General features: G+C 39.1%; 1 protein-coding gene across 1 annotated transcript in view; it reads right to left on the bottom strand.

Annotated features, from left to right (window-relative positions):
* KIAA1211L (KIAA1211-like ortholog) overlaps positions 1 to 10,686 on the bottom strand; it is a 76,591-nt gene that overhangs the window by 64,788 nt on the left and 1,117 nt on the right. The window lies entirely within an intron of this gene.

Raw genomic sequence — 10,686 nt, 5'->3', positions numbered from 1 at the left:
AAAAAAAAAAAAAAAAAAAAAAAAAGAATTTAGTTCATACAAAATATATTCTCCAACTACAACAGAATTAAATTAGAAATCAAAAACAGAAAGAATTTTGGGAAGTACATAAATATGTGGAAATTATGTGATGAACCCCTAAATAACAAATGAGTCAAAGAATAAATTACATGAAAAATTATAAAGTCCTTTGAGAGGAATAAAAACAAAACCACAACATACTAAAACATATGTGATGCAGATAAAATACTGCTTGGAGAAAAGTTGTGCTTATAAACACCTATATAAAAAAGAAGAAAAAGTTGGGTGCAGTGGCTCCTGCCTGTAATCCCAACACTTTGGGAGGCTGAGGCAGGCGGATCACATGAAGCCAGGAGTTTGAGACTAGCCTGGCCAACATGGTGAAACCCCATCTCCACTCAAAATAAAAAAAAAATAGCTGGGTGTGGTGGCCCATTCCTGTAATCCCAGCTACTTGGGAGGCTGAGGCATGATAATCTCTTGAACCTGGGAGGTGGAAGTTGCAGTGAGCCCAGATCGCACCACTGCACTCCAGCCTGGGTGACAGAGTGAGACTCTGTCTCAAAAAAAAAAGAAAGAAAATTTAAATTGCTATCATAACTTTCCACTATATAAAACTAGAAAAAGAAGGGCAATCTAAACTGAAAAGCAGAAGAAAAGATAAGATAAATATTGAGCAAAAAGTAATGAAACAGAAAATAGAAAAACATTTTAAATAATCAATGCAACAAAAAGTTGGTTCTTTGAGAAAATCAATAAAATGAACAGACCTATCACTCTACTGACGGAGAGTAAAAGAGAGAAGATTCAAATTGCTAAAACCAATAATAAGAGACCATCACTACCAACCTTACAGAAATAAAAAAGATGTATTTTAAGGGAATATTATGTATTACTGTATGCCAAAAAATTAGACATCCTAGATGAAACAGACAAATTCATAGAAAGACACAAACTACTGAATTTGTCAATAATAAAAATAATAGACTTTTAATAAGAAAAGAGATTAGTAATTTAATAACTTTCCACAAAGAAGAATCCAGCTCCAAATGTCTTCACTGGTAAATTCTATCAAATACTTAAAGAATTAACAGACACCCTTCCCTTCACAAACGCCTCTAAAAAATGTAAGAACAGGTGACACTTTCCAGCTCATTGTGAAACTAGTATTACCCTAATACCAAACCCAAAGACATCACAATAAAAGAAAATTATACACCAGTATCTCTTATGCATAGAAACACAAAAATTCTCGACATAATACTAGCAAACTAAATCCAGTAAGATATAAAAGTGAGTTTTATCTCAGGAACACAGGTTGGTTTAACATATGAAAACTAATTAATGCAAAAGCCATGTTAATAAAATAAAGGACAAAAATCACATGATCACTTTAATGGAGGTATAAAAAATAAAGATGCAAAACTCAACAGAATACTGGCAAAATTAACCCAGCAACATATAAAAGAGATTATACAGCATGACCAAGTAGGATTTATTGAAGAATGCAAGGTTGGTTCAACATATGAAAATCAAGGGAATAAATCACATTAACAGAAAACTGACAACTATTACATTATTATCTCAGTACCTACAGAAAAAGCACTTGATGAAATCCAACATCTCTTCATGATACAAACGCTCAAACTAGGAATTGACAAAAGCTTCCTAAGCATGATAAAGGGCATCTATAAAAAACCTACAGCTTACATCATACTCAGGTAGTGAAAGACTGAATGCTTTTCCCTTGAGGTAAGAAAAAAGACAAGGACATCTACCGTCACACTGATAATCAACTTTGTACTGGACATTCTTGACAGGGCAAGCAGTTAAGAGAAAGAATAAAAAGCATTGAGATTGGAAGGGAAGAAGTTAAACTATTTATATTGGTAGATGACATGATCATGCACATAGATAATGTTGAGGGATCCATTAAAACATTATCATAACTAAAGTTTGCAAGGTTTCAGGATTTAAGACCAATACAAAAATAAAACCAGTTGTATTTCTACATACTAGCAATGAACAATCCACAGATGAAATTAAGAAAATAAACAATTGCATTTAAAATACTATCCAAAAGAATAAAATAGGAGTAAGTTTAACCAAGGAGGTAGAACACTTGTACACGGAAAATAACAACAATGCTGAAAAAAAATTAAAGAAGACATAAATAGATGGAAAGATATTCTGTGTTTATAAATCAGAAGACAATATTATTAAATGGCAATATTCTCCAAACTGATTTACAGAATCAATGCAACCTTTATCAAAATCTCAGCTGGATTTTGGGCAGAAAGTAACAAGTTGATCTGAAAATTTATGTGGAAATGCAAGGGACGTTGAAAAGTCAAAATAACCTTGAAAAATAATAAAGATGGAGCATTCACACTTTCCATGTTTCAAAACTTACTACAAAGCTACAGTAATCAGGACTGCATTGTAGTGGCATATTGGTAGACATATAGTTCAACAGAAATAAATGCATACTCTTACGGCCAATTGATTTTCAATAAGGTTGTCAAGACAATTCAATGGGGAGATATCATCTTTTCAACAAACCAGGCTGGAACAAGTAGACATCGACATGTGAAAAATAATGTGTACTCTTACCTCACACTATACATAAAAATTACCCCAAAATGGCTCATAGATCTAAATGTAAGTGCTAAAACTCTAAAGCTCTTAGGAGAAAACAGGAGTAAGCCTGTCATTTTAGGTTAGGCAATAATTACTCAGATGTGACATCAAATGCATCAAAAGAGAAGATAGATAAGTTTGACTTAAACATTATAAGCTTTTGATTCAAAGGACTCTCAAGAAACTGCAAAGACAACAGACTAGGGAAAATATTTGTATATCGTCTATCTGATAAAGGACTGGTAGGCAGTACATAAAAATAATTCTTATAACTCAATAATAAAAAGACAGCCCATTTAAAAACAGACAAAGGATTTGAACATAACTTGCACAAAGAAGGCATAAAGAAGGCAAATGAATGGCTAATAAGTGCATGAAAAGATGCTCAACACTTTTAGTCATTATAAAATTGTAAATCAAAACCATAGTGATGGCTCATGCCTGTAATCCCAGCACTTTGGGAGGCCAAGGTGGGTGGATCACTTGAGGTCAGGAGTAGGAGACCAGCCTGGCCAACATGGTGAAAAAACATCTCTACTAAAAATACAAAAATTAGCTTGGCGTGCTGGTGCATATTTGTAATCCTGGCTACTCGGGAGGCTCTTGAAGAAGGAGAATCGCTTGAACCTGGGAGGCAGAGGTTGCAGTGAGCTGAGATCACACCACTGCACTCCAGCCTGGGTGACAGAGCAAGACTCTGTTTCAAAAACAACAACAACAACAACAACAACAACAAAACCACAGTGAGTTACTACTTCATACTCACTAGAATGACTGTAATAAAAGACAGATAATAACAAGTGTTGCAAGGATGTGAGGAAATCCGAACCTTCATTCATTGCTGGTGGAAATGTAAAATGTAGTAGGTACTTTGGAAAAGCCTGGCAGTTCCTCAAAATGTGAAACATAAAATTACCATTCAGCCCAGCAATTACATTCCTAGATGTCTACCTCAGGGAAATAGAAACATATGTCCACGGAAGATTCTGAGAAAATGGTAGTGTAGAAAGCACCAGGAATCTGTTTCCCCACTGTTTCTGCTAGTGCAATTGCACTAGTAGAATCTGTCTGATGTAACTATTTTGAAACTCTGGAGTCAACTGAAGGCCTGCAACTTCCAAGGGAAGGATGGGAGGATATGTTGTGGTTAATTTCTGTCCATTTCTGTTCTTAGCACCCTAGCATCCACCCATCCTCCCAACTTCTCCATGTATGTGTTCCAGGAACAGCTTGTATGCAGCTTGCAGAAGCCAGAGTGAGCAAAAAGAACCCTGTCCTCCAGATACTGGGGATCTGTCCTCTGGTTGTTGCTTCTGATAACAGAGGTGCAGACAAAGAGGTTGCAGCCATTGTTGTTGCACCTCTCCCCATTGTTGCAAGACTCCCTCCAGCCCCAAGTGACTCCCTGCAGATTTAAGGGGCTGGTACCCTTTTTCTTCTTTCACTTTTCTTGTTTCTCATTCTGAGAGCTAGGTATCAAAGACTAGGCCACTCAAAAGCAACTACATATGAGAGGAAATTAGAAAGTCACCATACATGCCTGCAAAAAGGCTTAGTCTCAGGAAAGATCTGGGAAGGCCTTAGGTTTACACTTCAGGCTGATCATCAGCACTAAGACTGCCTGCAACAATTGAAACAAACAAACAACCAAAACCCAAAAATCCAAACCAGCAAACCCTGGGAAAAGGAGAGAAGCTAATTTCCAGAGTTACCATACTCTTAGACTCAAGTATCCAGTTTTCCACAACAAAAAATCACAAGACATACAAAGGAACAGGAAAGTATGGACCATCAAAGGAAAAAAAAACAACAGAAACGATCTCCAAAACACACCTGATAATGGATCTACTAGACAAAGACTTTAAAAGAACTATCTTAAAGATGTTCACCAAACTAAAGGAAGATGTGGAGAAAATCAAGAAAATGATGTCTGAACAAAATTGAAATATCACTAAAGAGATTTTAAAATCTTGAAATCAAAAAGAAATCTGGGAGGTGAAAAGAACAATAACTGAAATGAAAAATTCACTAGAGGAATTCAAAGGCAGATTTGAGCAGGCAGAAGAAGAATCTGCAAACTTGAAGATATAACAATGGAAATTATCAAGTCTAAGGAACAGAAAAAAAGATTTGAAGAAAAGTGAACAGAAAATAAGGGATCTGTGAGACACCATGAAGTGGACCAACATACACATTGTAAGACTTCCAGAAAGAGGAGAGAGAGAAATGGGAAGGAAGAATATTTGAGAAAATAATGGCTGTAAATTTCCCAAATTTGATGAAATATACATTATATATTTATACATTTATACGTTTATACATACACATATCTATATATACATTTTACATTTATACATTTATTCATTTATGTGTTTATACATACACATGTTAAACATACATATGTTTATGCGTGTGTATGTATAAAACATCCATTTAGCTCAATGAAATCAAAGTAGGATGAACTTAAGCCCACACCAAGACACATTATAATCAAACTGTTGAAAGCCAAAGACAGAAAATCTTGAAAGCAACAAGAGAGATGTCACTTGTGACATACGACAGATCCGCAATAAGATTATCAGTAGATTTTTCATCAGAAACTTTGGAAGCCAGAAGGTAGTAGGCTGATATGTTCAAAGTGTGGGAAAAAAAAAAAAAAAGTCAAGCATGAGTCCTATATCTGGCAAAAGTATCCTTGAAAAGTGAGCGAGAAATTAAGACATTCCCAAATAAATAAAAGCTGAGGGAGTCTGTTACTACTGCAGCTGTCCTGCAAGAAATGCTAAAGAGAGTCCTGCAGGTTGAAGTGAAAGGACACTAGATACTAACTTGAAGGCATATAAAGAAATAAAGATCTCAATAAAGGTAAATACATGGGAATTATAAAAGCTACTATTATTGTAAAAGTGGTGTGTAACTCCATTGTTTTGTATTTTACGTGATTTAAGAGACTAGCACTTTTTTAAAAAAAGAGGTACAGGCTTTTAAAACCAACTTATGATGGTTCAACTCAATGATTTTTGACTTTACAATGGTGCAAAAGTAATACCCAGTCGATAGAAACCATCCATCTCTTGCAATGCTGGACAGTGGCACCAAGTGTCCAGTCAGCTGTACCTTTTCAACTTAATGACATTTTCAACTTATGATGGGTATATCAGGACATAACCCCACTGTAAGTCAAGAAGCATCTGCAGTTATTAGTCTCAAAACTAGATTCCACCTATATGAGGTACTCAGAGTAGTCAAAATCATAACATCAGAAAGTAAAATGGTGGCTGCCAGGCGCTGAAGGAGAAGGGATTAGGAAGTTACGTTTTAACGTGTACAGTGTTTCCATTTTGCAAGACGAAAAGAGTTCTGGAGGCGGATACTGATGATGACAGCACAACAATCTGAATGCACTTAATACCACTTAAAATTATTAAGATGGAAAATTTTATGTTATGTGTATTTTACCACAACTAAAAAATGAAAAAACATGCACAAAAAAACCTGTACACTAATGTTCATAGCAGCATTATTTATATAATAATCAAAAAGGACAAATAACCCAAATATCCATCTCTGGATAGATAGAATAAAAAACGTTACATACATGTAACGAAAAATTATCCATCAAGAAAAAGGAATAAAGTAATGATATATGCTACAATCTGGATGAATCTTGAACACATTAACCTAAGTGAAAGACGACGGCGGCAAAAGGCCACATACTGCATGATCCCACTTACACAAAATGTCCAGACTAGGCAAATCCACAGAGTCACAGCGTAGATTAGTGGTTGCAAAGAGGTGGGGAGAGGAATGCTGGGGAAATGCAGGTAGAATGGGAGTGACAACTAATGGGCACAAGGTTTCTTTCTGGGGAGATGGAAATGTTCTAAAATTAGATTGTGTTCCTTGATGCACAACTTTTTAACAAAAAACCATTGATTGTACACTTTCTTTTTTTTTTTGAGACGGAGTCTCACTCCATCACCCAGGTTGGAGTGCAGTGGCACGATCTCGGCTCACTGCAACCTCTGCCTCCTGGGTTCAAGCAATTCTCCTGCCCTAGCCTCCGGAGTAGCTGGGACTACAGGCACTCACCACCATGCCTGGCTAATTTTTGCATTTTTAGTAGAGATGGAGTTTCGCCATGCTGGCCAAGCTGGTTTTGAACTCCTGACCTCAGGTGATCCACCTGCCTCGGCCTCCCAAAGTGCTAGGATTACAGGCATGAACCACTGTGCCTGGCTTGATTAAACACCTTAAACGGGTGAACTTTATGATATGTAAAGGATACGTCATCAAAGCTGCTGAAAAAGGATGAAATAAAGACATTTTCAGAAAAGAAAAGTTGATACAATTTGTTTCCAGCAAACTCACACTGAAACAACTGTTACAAGAAGAGGGATGCAATCTCGTGGAGAAGACTGGAGATGCAGGCAGGAATAGGGGAAAACACAAACGTGGATAGATACAAACGTCAACAAGAGGTGGAGGTGGGCTGGACTCCAACCCAAGCCCTGTGCACACCGGCAGAATGCGTGCCTCAGCCCTGCTCTCCCTCCACCAATGGCACTCCGTTTCCTTCCAGCTCGTGGCCTTTGCAGATGTTGTTCCCTCTGCTTGAACTTGATGTTCCCTGCCTTCACATTCCACTTTGGTCTTACTCCTACTCATCCTTCAGCTTTCAGCTTTCATTCCACTTCCCCAGCAACACCAATCTCTCCCTTCAGGATGTGTCAAGACCTCCCGCAACATACTGTGGGAGAGGTTATGCCTTTTGTTCACAAAACCTATGTGTTTTACACATATACATGTTTGTGTGATTCTTTGATCCATTTCTCCTTTACAGATTCACGCCTGGGTACATTCCCCATACATTTAATCAATTTTTCCCTTTCCTGGGGAAAAAGATGAAAATAAATTATGACTTAACTATTGTTCTCTAGTGAGTCACGCCAAGATCTGCCTGTACCTTTTTTTAGAAAAATAAGTTTCACATTACTGAAGCAAATGGAATGTGAAATGCTTGCAAAGTTCCTGTGAGAAATCTCTGTTCAAAAATTGTGCCAGCTTGCTGCTTAATGATATTATTATCCTCAAAAGCAGAGGAACTTGACAGCTGGACCCACCCCAGAGAGGCAGGGAGTCAAGACCGGACCTCGCTGCAGTCAACCCTTTCTCCCTGAAGGTGTCAGAGGACTTTCTGCTCTTTTTTTTTTTTTTTTTTTTTTTGAGACGGAGTTTCACTCTTGTTGCCCAGGCTAGAGTGCAATACTGCAACCTTAGCTCACTACAACCTCCATCTCACGGGTTCAAGTGATTCTCCTGCCTCAGCCTCCCGGGCAGCTGGGATTACAGGCGCCCACCACCGACCTCGGGTGATCCATTCGCCCGGGCCTCCCACCTCCTGCTCTTTGAAGCTGTCATCCACTTGTGTGCAAAACCTTCTCTGTCCACTTGTCAGAAAGGACAGTGAGGACAGAGAGACAGATCTGCTCTGACATATGAGAGAAAGGCAAGCAAGGAAATCTCATAATCAAAGGGCTGAAATCAGAGAATATTCAGATGCTAAATGACAGAGCTCTAAGTGAAGCAAGAAGGGCGAGTAAAGGAACTTGGCTGGTCAGATTTGAAGTCTCTTATTGTCCTGCAGTTAATGTTTATTTGATTTTTAAACTAAAGTAAGGCTTGGCCTAGAGAAAGCCTCTTTCTTGCTAAGTAGGTAAAACTGGAAGACTAACTCCATGAGGACAGATAACATGTCACCAGCATGGAACTGCTACATGGAAGTGCTCAATGAATATTGTTAAATGAATGAATGAATGAGCAAACCATCCTGAGCACTTAGCGATAACACCTGCTAGATGAAAGAATCATTTCTCTTTTTTCTTCTTCTTCTTTTTTTTTTTTTTTTTGAGATGGAGTTTCACTCTCATTGCCTAGGCTGGAGTACAATGGCATGATCTCGGTTCACTGCAACCTCCTCCTCCTGGGTTCAAGCGATTCTCCTGCCTCAGCCTCCCGAGTACCTGGGATTACAGGCACGCACCACCACGGTCGGCTAATTTTGTGTGTGGTTTTTTTTTTTTTTTTTTTTAGTAGAGATGGGGTTTCACCATGTTGGCCAGGCTGGTCTTGAACTCCTGACCTCAGATGATCCCCCGCCTTGGCCTCCCAAAGTGCTGGGATTACAGGCGTGAGCCACTGTGCCCAGCAGAAAGAATCACTTCTTAATGATCACCCGGCACATTAATGCCTCAAGGACAGACTTCCTTCAAAATCTATGGCTCAGGTAGACAATGTCACATCTCTTTAGCCTGAGTTCTTCTTGCCTAGTGTCTTCCTATAAACACCATCTACCCTACAGCCACACAGAGCTGAAGGCTGCTGGGCTTTGCAGACCCCTCCGTTTGGGAGTAAAGGAATATAGAAGCAGAGGAGGTCCCTGGTGAGCATCTTGGTTTACTTCCCCAGGCTTCCCCTCGGCCATGGGCAGGGCAGGGACAGTGAGGGCATCCAGAGAGAATGGCAGGCCACAACTTGCTGGGCTGCTTCTTTGCAAGAAAATACCATAGCTTCATTCCAACACTCAGTCAGCCATGAGATAAACAGCATAGTTTATAAGCATATAAATAGTATCTTATATAAACTGCACTATTTTTTAGAAACTACCTAAATAACAGTTGATTTAGTGGTATTCAGAGTCCCTATAAATGGACAAATTAAGTAACTTAGCTAGGCATGCATACAGCTATCCAACACCGTGTATACTCATATATATGCACACATGAGCCTATGTTCACATGGGCCACCTAATCCTGCACGAACACCCCTGAATACAATTCATGTCTTAGACCGCGATGCATGACAGCTTTCACACGAGCAACCTGTTTTCACATTCATTCAGAAGTGAATGTTTTCATATGAGATTTGAAAAACATTAGTTTAGACATTTTCAGGTTATTAGAGTGAAAAAAAAACTATCAGAGACTTTTACAAAACCATTATTTCAAAAATAGCTAAGCATCAGACTTCATAACCTTATTTTAGAAATTCTATTTGCATAATTCTTGGTAAGATACAATATAAATTCACTCTAACGCTGGGGAGTGTCTTACAAAGAGGCCATCTAACTTGGCAACGTTCAGTCTCTGAGTGAGAGCTGTAACTCGTGCTGACTGCTGCACACATATGTGACAATGAGGACACCGAAGCCCTGGGCACAGTTTTGCAAGGGCTGGCTTATTTTTAACTTCATGAGTTTATTAAGGTAATATACTCCATTTTTGTATGCATATATCCCCCAAATAATGCTTCATTTATCTAGAACCCTACATTTGTGACTGACATTTCTGCAGCACGGCAGAGGTGGAGCTGAATTTGTTTTGGTTTTTGTTTTTCAGTAGGAAATAACGCTCCAAAGCCTATTACCAGGACATAACATCACCACTCTATCCTGGCCCACACAAAATGGGCGGAATCGGCAACGAGGTTTCACTATTAGTAAAAAGAGTTTTATGAAACCGTAACAATGCTGATGACTTACATGCACAGGGCTTTACCCAGTACAAGGCCCTGTCCTCACAAGGAATCCTTGAGTTGTTGGGTTACTACTCGTTTGCAACAAAAGAAAGTGAGGCTTTGAGGATGGACTGTCTGCCCCAACTCCCCGAGCACCCTCCAACCCCTGCTGCCAGGCAGTGCGTGGGTCTTTCCAAAGAAGGAACAACAATTTCCCAAAACCGTTCACCCAGCTCGAGTGATGTGCGGATGTAACAGTCACCTGTACTGACAGAGACTGCCCGACTGGGAATTTTCCATGTGGGGTATGAGAATCACAAATCTGATTATTTATGCGACGCAAATGAATTTTAATCAAGCCATAGCTCTACTTCCCTCTGCACCACTGTGCACAGAGTCAAAACGCACTGAGAGGCCGGGCGCGGTGGCTCACGCCTGTAATCCCAGCACTTTGGGAGGCCGAGGTGGGCAGATCACGAGGTCAGGAGATCGAGACCATCCTGGCCAGCA

Source organism: Mandrillus leucophaeus, unplaced genomic scaffold (assembly GCF_000951045.1).
Source record: "Mandrillus leucophaeus isolate KB7577 unplaced genomic scaffold, Mleu.le_1.0 Scaffold9, whole genome shotgun sequence".
NCBI classification, from domain to species: Eukaryota; Metazoa; Chordata; class Mammalia; order Primates; family Cercopithecidae; genus Mandrillus; species Mandrillus leucophaeus.
The sequence above is the reverse complement of the archived record's forward strand: the minus strand, read 5'-3'. Positions and strand labels throughout refer to the sequence as shown.